The sequence below is a fragment of the Dendrobates tinctorius genome, unplaced genomic scaffold, assembly GCF_039654945.1.
Source record: "Dendrobates tinctorius isolate UK_male_01 unplaced genomic scaffold, ASM3965494v1 ptg000151l, whole genome shotgun sequence".
Taxonomy (NCBI): domain Eukaryota; kingdom Metazoa; phylum Chordata; class Amphibia; order Anura; family Dendrobatidae; genus Dendrobates; species Dendrobates tinctorius.
In genome coordinates, this window is record NW_027361818.1 from 18,387,444 (window position 1) to 18,402,687 (window position 15,244).

General features: G+C 50.3%; 1 protein-coding gene across 1 annotated transcript in view; it reads right to left on the bottom strand.

The window, feature by feature from the left end:
* The window catches only part of LOC141049999 (olfactory receptor 2A12-like), a 71,932-nt gene extending 58,061 nt beyond the window's left edge, over positions 1–13,871 (bottom strand). Inside the window, exon 1 of the mRNA XM_073546838.1 lies at positions 13,526–13,871. The gene's annotated coding sequence lies outside the window, so the exon portion shown is untranslated. The remainder of the gene's footprint in view (positions 1–13,525) is intronic.
* Between the last annotated feature and the right edge of the window lie 1,373 nt (positions 13,872–15,244).

The following is a 15,244-nucleotide window of genomic DNA, read 5'->3' on the forward strand; positions in this document are numbered from 1 at the left end:
TACATTGAGGTGTAATCTCTACTGGGCCTGAGACAATAGTTCTGCATCCTCAAATCTCTAGTGAGATCCAAATTCTCACCAATCCTATAGACACCATCCACCTTGTCATGCACCATCCAATTTCAGCCTGTTACATTGAGGTGTAATCACTACTGGGTCTGAGACAATAGTTCTGCGTCCTCAAATCTATAGTGAGATTCAAATTCTCACCTATCCTGTAGACACCCTCCACCTTGTCCTACACCATCCAATTTCAGCCTGTTAAATTGAGGTGTAATCTCTACTGGGCCTGAGACAATCGTTCTGCATCCTCAAATCTATAGTGAGATTCAAATTCTCACCTATCCTATAGACACCCTCCACCTTGTCCTACACCATCCAATTTCAGCCTGTTACATTGAAGTGTAATCTCTCCTTGTCCTGAGACAATAGTTCTGCGTCCCCAAATCTCTAGTGAGATTCAAATTCTCACCAATCCTATGGACACCCTCCACCTTGTCATACACCATCCAATTTCAGCCTGTTACATTGAGGTGTAATCTCTCCTGGTCCTGAGACAATAGTTCTGCGTCCTCAAATCTATAGTGAGATTCAAATGCTCACCAATACTATAGACACCCTCCACCCTGTCATACACCATCCAATTTCAGCCTGTTACATTGAGGTGTAATCTCTACTGGGCCTGAGACAATAGTTCAGCGTCCACAAATCTATAGTGAGATTCAAATTCTCATCAATAGTAGATACACCTTCTACGTTGTTTTACAGTACCATATAGCTGGTGGTATTTTGGGTACATTTTCACAAAAATGAGGACGTATGGTGGAAGACGCCATGGAAGTGGGCGAGGGTTGTCAGATGGTGCCGATGGTGGTGGTAGTGGTGTTGCATCTGTTGGTAGTGGATAAAATACAATAGCACCTAAGGCAGGAGGTGTTGAGCCTGCGTCATCGTCTGGCTCCACAAGGCATCAAAGGCTCTCTTTTCTGGGAGTAGGCAAACCACTTTTAAAGCCGGAGCTTCAGGAACAAGTTTTGGCTTACATTGCTGGCACAGCCTCCAGCTCTCTCGCCTCCTCTTCTGAAGTTTCAAAAAATAAATGCACCGAGTCGTCAGTGGAGGCTCCTGGTCAGGAACAACACCTTTCCTTGTGTCCTTCACCCCTACCAAAAGTGAAGGATGTGGCAGACCACACTACCGATTTCTCCATGGAGCTCTTTCACATACCATGCCTGGGTTAGCAAGTCAAATCATGAATTCCCCAGTCCCAGATGAATCTGACATGGAGTGCACTGATGCACAGCCACTGTTAGATTTTTCTGCTGGTACATTCACTCAGAGCACTACATTGTCCTCGCAGTGTACTGAGGCAGAATCAGACCTGATGAAACTCAGGTGCCCCTTCCCGCAGACTATACCACCTTACACAGTGACACAGAGGAAGGTGCACATGACATTGAAGAGGAGGTGATGGATGACCCAGTTGTTGACCAAGATTGGCATCCATTGGGGGAAGAGGGTGCCGCTGCCAATAGCTCAGAAGAGGAGGAGGAGGATCCGCAGCAGGCAATGACATCGCAACAGCTGTTATCTGTCATGACCGTAGCAGTCCAAAAACGTGTTACAAAAACCAAAAGGGTTGCAGGACAGCTTAGCCAGACAGTCAAATTAGCACATCGTGCAAGGTCTCAAAATGTCTTCAATAGTTGGAAAAGTGCAGTGTGGCACTTTTTTGAACTAAATCCTAATGATCAGGCAAAAGTTATCTGTTAGGCTGGGTTCACACGTGGCGTTTTTTTCGCGTTTCCGCGGCTGTTTTAACCGTGCGATTTTGCCGCGAAAAATAAGCATCCCATGCATTCCTATGGGATTCCGCAATGCTGTGCTAATGCTGCGGTTTTTACCGTGGCGGAATCGCTTCGCGGTAAAAACCGCAGCATGCTCATTAATTTGCGGAATCGCGGTGATCCCGCACCCATAGGAATGCATTGTTCCGCTTATTTCCCGCATGTGGCTGTGCACACCATGCGGAAAGTAAGCAGAACTTTTGCGGATGGTACCCACGGTCCGGAGGAGAGGAGACTGTCCTCCGGGCTTTGGGTACCATATCCCTGTAAAAAATAGAATTTAAAATAAAAAATATTGTTATTCTCACCCTCTGACGTCCCGCGCAGTCTTTCCGCTTCTCTTCACGCTCCGGTCCCAGTAGTCCTTTGCGAAAATGCCCGCGATGACGTCCGTTCTCGCGGGATCGCGAAGTCTCGCGGTCATTCGCGCGGCGTCATCGCGAATAACCGCGATACATCGCGATCCCGCGAGAACGGACGTCATCGCGGGCATTTTCGCAAAGGATTACTGGGAACGGATGCGCGGGAAGTCGGAGGGTGAGAATAACACCGTTTTTTATTTTTTTTACATTTTATCTTTTACTACTGATGTTGCATAGGCGGCCTCAGTAGTAAAAAGTTGGTCACACTTGTCAAACACTGTGTTTGACGAGTGTGACCAATCTGTCAATCAGTTCTCCCAGCGATGCTACAGATCGCTTGGAAAACGCTAGCATTTTGCAAGCTAAATACGCTTGCAAAATTCTAGTTTTTCCGCGGGAAAATCGCGGGAATTTAAAATGCGGTTTTCCCGTGGACTGGAATTCCGGAACTCTCGTGGTAATTTCCGCGAGAGTTCCGGTACGTGTGCACTTAGCCTAAGAAGTGCACAAAGACCTTTAGCCAAGGGAAAAATCTGAGAAATTTGAATACCAGTTGCATGCTCAGACATTTAACCACCATGCACTTGCAAGCGTGGATGGACTACCAAACCTCACGAACCACATGTGCACCTGCTCCGAATGAAGGTAGTCAGCAACGCTACATTGCTTCCCCCACTGTAAGTCCACCGGTTAGCACACCACCAGCAGCAAATGTCGAGGTGTCATCGCAAGGGAAAAGCAGTCATGGAATCACAATGTTATTGCTACGAAAGACTGAATCTAGGCCATCACTAACACCACCAACACCATCACCAACCCTCTCTCAGTCCGCCATGTCCACCGCTAGTTCCACCATATGCAGCTCTCAAGTCCAGCTCACCCTACCAGAGACTCTGAGTAGGACAAGAAAGTACTCATCCTCTCATCCGCGTACACTGGCTTTGAACGCCCACATTGCCAAGCTAATCTCGTTAGAGATGATGCCCTAATGGTTGGTTGAAAGCAAAGCTTTCTGCGAGCTCATGGCCTATGCAGTACCACTCTATTACCTACCCAGTCGGCACTTCTTTTCACGAAAAGCCATCCCAGCCCTCCACGTGCATGTTAAAAACCGCATTGTGCATGCACTCAAGCAATCAGTGAGTGGAAAGGTGCACCTCACAACAGATGCATGGTCCAGTAGGCATGGCCAGGGCCGTTACGTTTCCATCACTGCGCACTGGGTTAATGTGGTGGATGCAGGGTGCACAGGGGACAGCAGTAGTGGGACAGTGCTGCCTAGCCCACGGTTTAGGAAACAGTTGGCTGTAGGCATTCGACCCTACTCCTCCTCCTCCAGAATTGAAAGCTTGTCCACAGAGCACAGTCGCACGAGCACTCCATCAGCAGCTGCCAGTGTTGCACACGAGGTGTCCCACTATCGATCAACTAGTGGTAAGCGTCAGCAGGCTGTGTTGAAGATGATGCATTTGGTCGACAACAGACACACCGCGGAGGTAATGGCCAACTACTTGCAGCGACAAACTGAGTCATGGCTGGGCAGTCTACATCTTGAGGCAGGCAAGGTAGTTAGTGATAACGGCCGGAATTTTGTGGCAGCCATAGCACTTTCAAAACTCAGACACATACCTTGCCTGGCTCACTCCTTGAACCTGGTGGTGCAATGCATCCTCAATAATTATCCGGAGTTAACAGCCCTGCTCCATAAGGTGCGAAGACTGTGCTCGCACAGCCGCCGGCCGCCCGTACACTCCAGTCATATGTAGAAGCTGCAGCGATTGCTCCACCTTCTCAAGCACCACCTAATTATCAACGTTGCAACATAGTGGAACGCCACCCTGCACATGGTTCAGAGGCTGTGCGAACAGAGGCAGGCTGTAATGCATTTGTGGGAGGATACACGGGCAGGCAGTTTGAAGGCAGACATGGAGTTTTCTGTTGTGCAGTAGTCAAAGCTGAAAGACATCTGTAAATTCCTTCAGTGTTTTGAAGAATGCACATGGCTGGTAAGCGCAGACGACGCCATCATAAGCATAAGCATCCCACGTATGCGTCTGCTCATGCAAACTTTGACGCACATTAAGGAGCAGGCGTCTGCAGCCGAGGAGGAGGGAAGCCTTGATGACAGTCAGCCATTGTCTGCTCAGGGAACTCTCCTGGACGAGGTGGAGGAAGAAGAGGAAGAGGAGGAGGATGATGGGGATGATTATTTAGGGGAGGAGGATGCTTCTCAGGGGGCAAGAGAAAATGTTGGCTTTGCAAGGTCTGGTACAGGGTTTGTGCGTGACTGGAGGGATGTTGATTTGTCAGAAAGTGCTCCTCCACCCAGCACTAGCAGTGCATCATAGACACGTGGAACATTGGCCCACATATGTGATCATGCCTTGCAGATCCTAGAAAGGGACCCCCGAATTGCCAAAATAATGAACAATGATGACTAGAGTTGAGCGACTTTTGGTTTTTTAGGGTCCAGTTTCGTTTCGTGAAACCCGACTTTTCCAAAAGTCGGGTCGAGCAAGATCGGCCGATTATAGGGAAAAGTCGGGATCGTCCCGAAACACGAAACCCAATGTAAGTCAATGGGGAATAAAAGTCGGCAGTGAGAGGAGGACAGGAAACACACCTACAGTGCCCATTTGAATGCCAAAAGCATCAATTCTTATTACTTAAGCTTGTCAACCTTAATTTACTTCATAATACTAGTTACGCACTGAAAAATGGGGGTTATTTGGCTAAAGTTGTGGGGGGGTAGGGCTGGCTCCAGATTTTCATGTGCCCTGGGCGAAAGAGCGCCCCTTTAACACATACCACAACTCCTGATGCTCCGATACGGCAGAGAAATAGCGGTATAGTACAATGAAAAATACTTCACTTTTTACATCTCATGACGAGGCCCATCTATTTCTCCATACAGAATCATTGGTCCCATATAATGTTTGAAACAGTATATGATGTGCTCCACATAATGCTACAGTATATGTTGGTCCCCATGGATGAAGCTCCACTGTCTTATGGGCCCAAATAATGCTCCAAACATAATGGGCCCCATTTCTAATGCTGTAGTGTATAATGGGCCGTGTAAATGCTGCTCCAGTGTCTGATGTCCACCTTTGGAATGTTCCAGTGTATGGTGGGCCCCATCTATCATTCTCCAGAGTATAGTGCTCCCCAAAAATTGCTGTCCCAACATTGAAAACAATCAAATAAGTCTCCTCGCTAGGGAATCCCTGTACTAGTCTGGACTCCTCGTCGTCCCCATCTTCCATCTCACTGCACAGTATTTCAACCTTGCAAGTGCTGTGATCCTGAGAAAGCAGGGGGGGCCCACTCGTTGGCGACGGCACTGGCACAGGGCCCCTGATAGTACGGTGGTGTGTCTGATGGCGGGTGGGCCGAACCTGCACTTTCATCTGCAGCTTCCTCTTTGTCACCGTGTAAGATGGAACTGTATATGGGAAGGGTAACCTGAGTTTAATCAGGGTCAGATTCAGGCCGGGTAGCGTGCGAGGGGAATGTAGTGGTCTGGGTCAATGTACCAGCAGATTCATCGAGCAGTGGCTGGGCATCAGTGCACTTGTGTCGCCCCCAGGAGTACGGTCGCCACAGTGGCATTACCTTCCTCCTAGGGAGTGTGATGTCATGCTTGGGAGCAACGAAGGATCTCTCTAGCAGGTTAACTGATTGGGCGGCGTTATTCCCACGTGTCATGACCCTCCAAACAGCGTTCATGAAGGCAAAGTGTTTGTTTTACATGGGCAGTATGGTTGCAAAGCTGAACCTTAAAGGAATGTCCAGAAGGGCACCACCAGGAGTGGAGCCGACGGTTAAATTAGACTCCACCTGGGAAACCTCAACCATGCCAGCTACAGAAAAGATGCACACATTGCAAGCTTAATTCCGTTAACGAACGAGACTCCGTCATGCCCCGCGGTCCGAGTCCGGCTTACTAGAGGGACACGTGAGGCTCTGGCACATGAGATTGGCCAATAACTGGTGTGTCATGCCCTTACATGTCCGTGGCTGCATGTGCGCTACACTGAAAAGGCCAGCGTTTGTCGCTTACAGGTGCAGATAACCCGCTCAACAACGTTAGTGATGGGGATCTGTGATTACAATTATTACCCGCGAACGATGATTTCCCAGTAAGTGCAGGTCAACCGCAGTTCCGGAATTAGGCCTAACCGTCATTCCTGAAAAAATGAAAAACTTACGTGTGCAAACCATAGGTGCTGTAGCTTGCTTAACAGCTCGCCAGCCGTTCTCACGCCCAGTATGGATTACACGTGATTGCACAAAGGTGAGAAAGGGTACCGTATCCCCGGATAACATGTATGGATAGCGTACACATTCAAAATATATGTCTATACATCAGGAGGCAGGCTCAGACGGTGTTAGGCATAGTATGGATTGCACGTGATTGCACAAATGTTAGAAAGGGTACCGTATCCCCAGATAACATGTATGGATAGCGTACACATTTAAAATATATGTCTATACATCAGGAGGCAGGCTCAGACGGTGTTAGGCCCAGTATGGATTGCACGTGATTGCACAAAGGTTAGAAAGGGTACCGTATCCCCAGATAACATGTATGCATAGCGTACACATTCAAAATATATGTCTATACATCAGGAGGCAGGCACAGACGGTGCTAGGCCCAGTATGGATTGCACGTGATTGCACAAAGGTTAGAAAGGGTACCGTATCCCCGGATAACATGTATGGATAGCGTACACATTCAAAATATATGTCTATACATCAGGAGGCAGGCACAGACGGTGCTAGGCCCAATATGGATTGCACGTGATTGCACAAAGGTTAGAAAGGGTACCGTATCCCCGGATAACATGTATGGATAGCGTACACATTCAAAATATATGTCTATACATCAGGAGGCAGGCACAGACGGTGCTAGGCCCAGTATGGATTGCACGTGATTGCACAAAGGTTAGAAAGGGTACCGTATCCCCGGATAACATGTATGGATAGCGTACACATTCAAAATATATGTCTATACATCAGGAGGCAGGCTCAGACGGTGTCAGGCACAGTATGGATTTGACGGCCCAGACTACACAGCGGAGGAGCAGGGAGAGGTAAAGATTGCAAATGCTGGGGCCCTGCCCAAGCAAGGGGGGCCCACTCGTAGGCGTCGGTACTGGCACTGGGCCCCTCATAGTATGGCGGTGTGTCTGACGGGCACCACCACCGTCAGAGACACTTGATTGCACTATGAGGGACCCTGTGCCAGTGCCCGCGCCCAAGAGTCGGCCTACCCACCTGTCCAGGGCAACGGCACTCGCACGGTGACGTGCGCTACGTGGTGACCCCGGCCATGGGGGGGAGGCAGCACAGTTAGGGAGTTTTAAAAAGTGGCATATGTTGATGTTGGACATTCAGCTGATGCAAAAGGTGAAATAGGTCAAGTCCCAGGAAGAGGTGGACCAAAGCAAGCCATTTTTCTGTCACCCTATGTGTCATCAGGGGAAGGTGGGACAAAATCCTTGGAAACCCATGCGTGGTTCATTTTAATGAAGGTTAGATCATCCACATTTTGGGTTGACAGACGGGTCCTTTTTTCTGTCAGGATTGATCCAGCTGCACTGAAGACTCTTTCCGATAGCACACTTGCAGCTGGGCAGGTGAGCTCCTGTAAGGCATATTGTGCCAATTCAGGCCAGGTGTCCAGATTAGCGGCCCAATAGTCAAAGGGGAATGACCTGTGTGGTAGAACATCGATATGGGAGGAAAAGTAGTTTGTAACCATAGTTGACAACTGCTGTCTCCTGTCACTTTCCATCGATGCAGTATTACCAGTTGTGTGAGCGGTACTTGAAAAATCAGTCCACAACATTGTCATGAAACCCCTGTCTCCAACGCCACTTCTGCTGTGTGCACCACGAACACCTCTGCCAAGCTGCCCCCGGCCCGTACGGCTCGTGTGAGAACCATCACCGCTGCTGTGTGCTGGGAATGCCTCAAGCAACCGATTTACCAGAGTTGCTTGTTTATTAGCCAATATTAGGTCAAGGTTGTCCTGTGGCATGATGTTTTGTAATTTGCCTTTATAGCGTGGATCCAGGATGCTGGCCAACCAGTAGTCGTCATCGTTCATCATTTTGGCAATGCGGGGGTCCCTTTTTAGGATCAGCAAGGCATAATCTGACATGTGGGCCAATGTTCCCGGGGTCAATGATGCACTGCGAGTGGTGGGTGGAGGAGCACTTTCTGGAAAATCCACATCCCTCCAGTCACGCACAAACCCTGTACCAGACCTTGGCACGCCAACATTTTCACTTGCCCCACGAGATGCATCCTCCTCCCCTAAGTAATCATCCCCATCATCCTCCTCCTCCTCCTCCTTTTCTTCCTCCACCTCGTCCAGGAGAGGTCCCTGAGCAGACATTGGCTGAATGTCATCAAGGATTCCCTCCTCCTCTTCCTCCTCAACAACATTGGCTGCAGAAGCCTGCTCCTTAAGGTGCGTCAAAGTTTGCATGAGCAGACGCATAAGTGGGATGCTCATGCTTAGGATGGCGTCGTCTGCGCTTACCAGCCGTGTGCATTCCTCAAAACACTGAAGGACTTTACAGAGGTCTTTCAGCTTCAACCACTGCACCCCTGTCAACTCCATGTCTGCTCTCAAAGTGCCTGGCCGTGTATCCTCCCACAAATGCATTATGGCCTGCCTCTGCTTGCACAGCCGCTCCACCATGTGCAGGGTGGAGTTCCACCTTGTTGCAATGTCGATAATGAGGCGGTGGTTGGGAAGGTGGAGCAATCGCTGCAGCTTCTGCATACGAACGGAGTGTACAGGCGACCGGCGGATGTGCGCGCCCAGTCTTCGCACTTTCTGGAGCAGGGCTGTTAACTCCGGATAATTTTTGAGGAAGCACTGCACCACCAGGTTCAAGGTGTGAGCCAAGCAAGGTATGTGGCTGAGTTTTGAAAGGGCTATGGCTGCCACAAAATTACGGCCGTTATCACTAACTACCTTGCCTGCCTCAAGATGTACACTGCCCAGCCATGACTCAGTTTGTCGCTGAAAGTACTCGGCCAGCACCTCGGCGGTGTGTCTGTCGCCCAAACACATCATCTGCAACACAGCCTGCTGATGCTTTCCACTAGCTGCTCGATAGCGGGACACCTCGTGTGCAACAGTGGCAGCTGCAGATGGAGTGCTCGTACAACTGCTCTCTGTGGACGAGCTTTCGCTTCTGGAGGAGGAGGAGGAGGGTCGAACGCCTACAGCCAACTGTTTCCTATACCGTGGGCTAGGCAGCACTGTCCCACCACCGCTGTCCCCTGTGGACCCTGCATCCACCACATTAACCCAGTGCGCAGTGATGGACATGTAACGGCCCTGGCCATGCCGACTGGACCATGCATCAGTTGTGAGGTGCACCTTTCCGCTCACTGACTGCTTGAGTGCATGGACAATGCGGTCTTTCACATGATGGTGGAGGGCTGGGATGGCTTTGCGAGAGAAGAAGTGGCGACTGGGTAGGTCATAGCGTGGTACTGTATAGGCCATGAGTTCGCGGAAAGCTGCGCTTTCCACCAACCGAAAGGGCATCATCTCAAACGAGATTAGTTTGGCAATGTGGGCGTTCAAACCCAGTGTACGCGGATGAGAGACTGAGTACTTTCTTGACCTACTCATAGTGTCTGGGAGGGTGAGCTGGACTTGAGAGCTGCATATGGTGGAAGTAGCGGTGGACAGGGCGGACTGAGAGAGGGTTGATGATGGTGATGGAGTTGGTGTTCTTTCTGATGGCCTAGAATCAGTCTTTCGTTGATATAACAGTGGGATTCCCTGACTGCTGTGGCCTTGCAACGACACCTCAACATTTGCTGCTGTGCTAACCGGTGGGCTTACAGTGGGGGAAACAATGTAGCGTTGCTGACTACCTTCGTTGTGATCAGTTGCACATGAGGTTTGGTGTTGTGTCCACGCTTGCAAGTGCATGGTGGTTAAATGTCTAGCATGCAACTGGTATTCAAATTTTTCAGATTTTTCCCTCGGCTAAAGGTCTTTGCGCACTTCTTACAGATAACCTTGGCCTGATCATGAGGATTTTGGTCAAAAAAGTGCCACACTGCACTCTTCCTACTTTGGCAGACATTTTGCGGCCTAGCACGCTGTGATCTTTTGACCCTCTGGACAAGCTGTCCAGCAACTCTTTTGATGTTTGGAACCTGTCTTTGGAGTGCTCCAGGCCTGCCAGATAACAGCTGATGCGATGTCGATGCCTGCTGTGGATGCTCCTCATCTGAGCTATTGTAAGCAGCACCCTCTTCCCCCAATGGATGCCAATCTGGGTCAGCAACTGTGTCATCCATCACCTCCTCTTCAATGTCATGTGCACCTTCCTCTGTGTCACCGTGTATGGTGGTATAGTGTGCGGGAAGGGGCACCTGAGTCTCATCAGGGTCAGAATCTGGCTCTGTACACTGCGAGGACAATGTAGTGCTCTGAGTGAATGTACCAGCAGAATCATCCATCAGCGGCTGTGCATCAGTGCACTCCATGTCAGATTCATCTTGGCCTGGGTAATTCACCATTTGACTTGATAATCCAGGCATGGTATGTGAAAACAGCTCCATGGAGTAATCAGTAGTATGGCCTGCGTCATCCTTCAATCTTGGTTGGGGTGAAGGACACAAGGAAAGGTGTGGTTCATGAACATGAGCCTCCAATGACGACTCAGTGCTTTTACTTTTTACAACTGAAGAAGAGGAGGCGATAGAGCTGGAGGCTGAGTCAGCAATGTAAGACAAAACTTTTTCCTGATGCTCTGACTTTAAAAGCGGTTTGCCAACTCCTAGAAAACTAAGCCTTCGAAGGCTTATGGAGCCAGACGATGACGCAGGCTCAACACCTCCTGCATTCGGTCCTATTTTGCTCTTGCCACTACCATCAGATCCACCACCAACACCATCATTACCAGCTGCCAACCCTCGCCCAATTCCACGGCCTCTTCCACCAGACTTCTTCATTTTTTGTAGAAATGTAGACAAAATCCAACAAACTATATAGTAATGTAAAACAAGGTACAAGGTGTCTATAGGACAGGGGAGATTTTGAATTTCTGCAGACACTTGTGGACACTGGACACTTTTGGATTGTGTGAGGCCCACTGATATCTGAACGCTATGTCACAGGCTCGATGGCACAGCTGTGACAAAAGTGACTAGAGGATAAGGGAGATTTTGAATTTCTGCAGACACTTGTGGACACTGGACACTTTTGGATTGTGTGAGGCCCACTGATATCTGAGCGCTATGTCACAGGCTCGATGGCACAGCTGTGACAAAAGTGACTAGAGGATAAGGGAGATTTTGAATTTCTGCAGACACTTGTGTACACTGGACACTTTTGGATTGTGTGAGGCCCACTGATATCTGAGCGCTATGTCACAGGCTCGATGGCACAGCTGTGACAAAAGTGACGAGAGGATAAGGGAGATTTTGAATTTCTGCAGACACTTGTGGACACTGGACACTTTTGGATTGTGTGAGGCCCACTGATATCTGAGCGCTATGTCACAGGCTCGATGGCACAGCTGTGACAAAAGTGACGAGAGGATAAGGGAGATTTTGAATTTCTGGTCAAAAGATCACAGCGTGCTAGGCCGCAAAATGTCTGCCAAAGTAGGAAGAGTGCAGTGTGGCACTTTTTTGACCAAAATCCTCATGATCAGGCCAAGGTTATCTGTAAGAAGTGCGCAAAGACCTTTAGCCGAGGGAAAAATCTGAAAAATTTGAATACCAGTTGCATGCTTAGACATTTAACCAGCATGCACTTGCAAGCGTGGACACAACATCAAACCTCAAGTGCCACATGTGCAACTGATCACAACGAAGGTAGTCAGCAACGCTACATTGTTTCCCCCACTGTAAGCCCACCGGTTAGCACAGCAGCAAATGTTGAGGTGTCATTGCAAGACCACAGCAGTCAGGGAATCCCACTGTTATATCAACGAAAGACTGATTCTAGGCCATCAGAAAGAACACCAACTCCATCACCATCATCAACCCTCTCTCAGTCTGCCCTGTCCACCGCTACTTCCACCATATGCAGCTCTCAAGTCCAGCTCACCCTCCCAGACACTATGAGTAGGTCAAGAAAGTACTCAGTCTCTCATCCGCGTACACTGGGTTTGAACGCCCACATTGCCAAACTAATCTCGTTTGAGATGATGCCCTTTCGGTTGGTGGAAAGCGCAGCTTTCCGCGAACTCATGGCCTATGCAGTACCACGCTATGACCTACCCAGTCGCCACTTCTTCTCTCGCAAAGCCATCCCAGCCCTCCACCATCATGTGAAAGACCGAATTGTCCATGCACTCAAGCAGTCAGTGAGCGGAAAGGTGCACCTCACAACTGATGCATGGTCCAGTCGGCATGGCCAGGGCCGTTACGTGTCCATCACTGCGCACTGGGTTAATGTGGTGGATGCAGGGTCCACAGGGGACAGCGGTGGTGGGACAGTGCTGCCTAGCCCACGGTATAGGAAACAGTTGGCTGTAGGCGTTCGACCCTCCTCCTCCTCCTCCAGAAGCGAAAGCTCGTCCACAGAGCGCAGTCGTACGAGCACTCCATCTGCAGCTGCCACTGTTGCACACGATGTGTCCCCCTATCGAGCAGCTAGTGGAAAGCGTCAGCAAGCTGTGTTGCAGATGATGTGTTTGGGCAACAGACACACTGCCGAGGTGCTGGCCGAGTACTTGAAGCGACAAACTGAGTCATGGCTGGGCAGTGTACATCTTGAGGCAGGCAAGGTAGTTAGTGATAATGGCCGTAATTTTGTGGCAGCCATAGCCCTTTCAAAACTCAGCCACATACCTTGCTTGGCTCAAACCTTGAACCTGGTGGTGCAGTGCTTCCTCAAAAATTATCCGGAGTTAACAGCCCTGCTCCAGAAGGTGTGAAGACTGTGCGCGCACATCCGCCGGTCGCCTGTACACTCCGTTCGTATGCAGAAGCTGCAGCGATTGCTCCACCTTCCCAACCACCGCCTCATTATCGACATTGCAACAAGGTGGAACTCCACCCTGCACATGGTGGAGCGGCTGTGCGAGCAGAGGCAGGCCATAATGCATTTGTGGGAGGATACACGGCCAGGCACTTTGAGAGCAGACATGGAGTTGACAGGTGTGCAGTGGTCGAAGCTGAAAGACCTCTGTAAAGTCCTTCAGTGTTTTGAGTGTCACGTCCGCCATGTCTGTTTGTCTCAAGAACTCCTGGAGCGATGTGCATGCTCATGTTTTGTCTGCTGTCCTGCATGTTCGCTAGAGCTGTGTGCAGACTCACCTCATGTCTGAGCTGCAGGATCCCTGCGTTTCTGCTCTGCCTTCTGTGATCTTCTCGTCATGTCTGGAGTCCTTGATCATGTGATGTTTCTTAAGATCCTGCACTGTCTGGTTCTGCAATCATCTCGTCATGTCTAGAATCCCGGATCATGTGTTCTTCCTAGGATCCTGCACTGGTTGGTTCGGTGATCATCTCGCCATGTCTGAAACCCTGATCATGTGACGTTTCCAAAGATCCTGCACTGTCTGGTTCTGCTATCATCTCGTCATGTCTAGAATCCCCGAAGTTCTCCCCTGGTCCTGACCTGGAGGAGGAGGTGCTATGCCCTATATCAGGCCGCCTCTTCCTATGCTCAGGGCCTGATTATTGTGTTGCTTCCCTGCAAGGTTCTGGGTCTGTGGGGTTGCTCCCTCTATTCTGTGCCCTTGCACTTTGCTCTGTAGTGCGTCTCTGCACACGCTCCGTGCTCGTATTCCGCCTCTTGTCTTGTGCCATGTCTTGTGTTGTCTCTCGTGCCATGTTTGTCTTTGCCTTGCTTTGCCTTGTAGTCCTTCTGCTGTTCTTTGTCTTAGTCTGTTTTGCTATGTCTCGCCTTAGCTATGCTTTGACTTGTAGTCCTTCCTGTGTTCTCTGCCTCGCCTGTTTTGCTATGTCTTGCTTTTGCTATGCTTTGACTTGTAGTCCTCCCTGTGTTCTCTCCCTTGCTATTCCTTGCTTTGTGTTCCTCCCTATGGTCTCAGTCTTTGCTTGCTCTGCCTCGCTCTCTCCTATGGTGCTCTGTAGTGCTCCCTGGCACACGCACCATTTCTCCTCTCCTTAGTGCTCGTTTCTTTGTCTAGTCCCAAGGTCTTCCCTTGGCCCGGCTCTGGGCTTCTGCCTACGCTCCGCTGCTAGACTCTGTCCTCTCTCTGACCTGGCTCTGTTTCTGCCTGTATTCCTTGCCTTGTTCCCTGCCTTGTCCTTGCATTGAACCCCGGCGTGGGTTCCCCTTGGCCGTCTCCTGTGCCGTGGTAAGTGCCACGTGTTTGTGTACAGCCGTGTGTACTGGCCAGTGTGGCGTGCCCCCTGCGTGGCTCCTAGCATGCAGCCCTTCCTTGTGCCCTGGCGTGGCTCCTAGCACGCACCCTGCCTTGAACCCTGGCGTGGCTACTAGCACGCACCCTGCCCTGAACCTGGCGTGGCTCCTAGCACGAAGGTTCCTTTGCCCCCTCCTGTGCCTTAGTCGTGCCTCGTGCTGGCGTTACAGCCGTGTGCATTGGCCAGTGAGGTGTGCGTCCCTGCGTGGCTCCTAGCACGCAGCCCTTCCTTGTGCCCTGGCGTGGCTCCTAGCACGCACCCTGCTCTGAACCCTGGCGTGTCTCTACACGCACCCTGTCTTGTGCCTTGGCGTGTCTCTACACGCACTCTGTCTTGTGCCTTGGCGTGTCTCTACACGCACTCTGTCTTGTGCCTTGGCGTGTCTCTACACGCACTCTGTCTTGTGCCTTGGCGTGTCTCTACACGCACTCTGTCTTGTGCCTTGGCGTGTCTCTACACGCACTCTGTCTTGTGCCTTGGCGTGTCTCTACACGCACTCTGTCTTGTGCCTTGGCGTGTCTCTACACGCACTCTGTCTTGTGCCTTGGCGTGTCTCTACACGCACTCTGTCTTGTACCTTGGCGTGTCTCTACACGCACTCTGTCTTGTACCTTGGCGTGTCTCTACACGCACTCTGTCTTG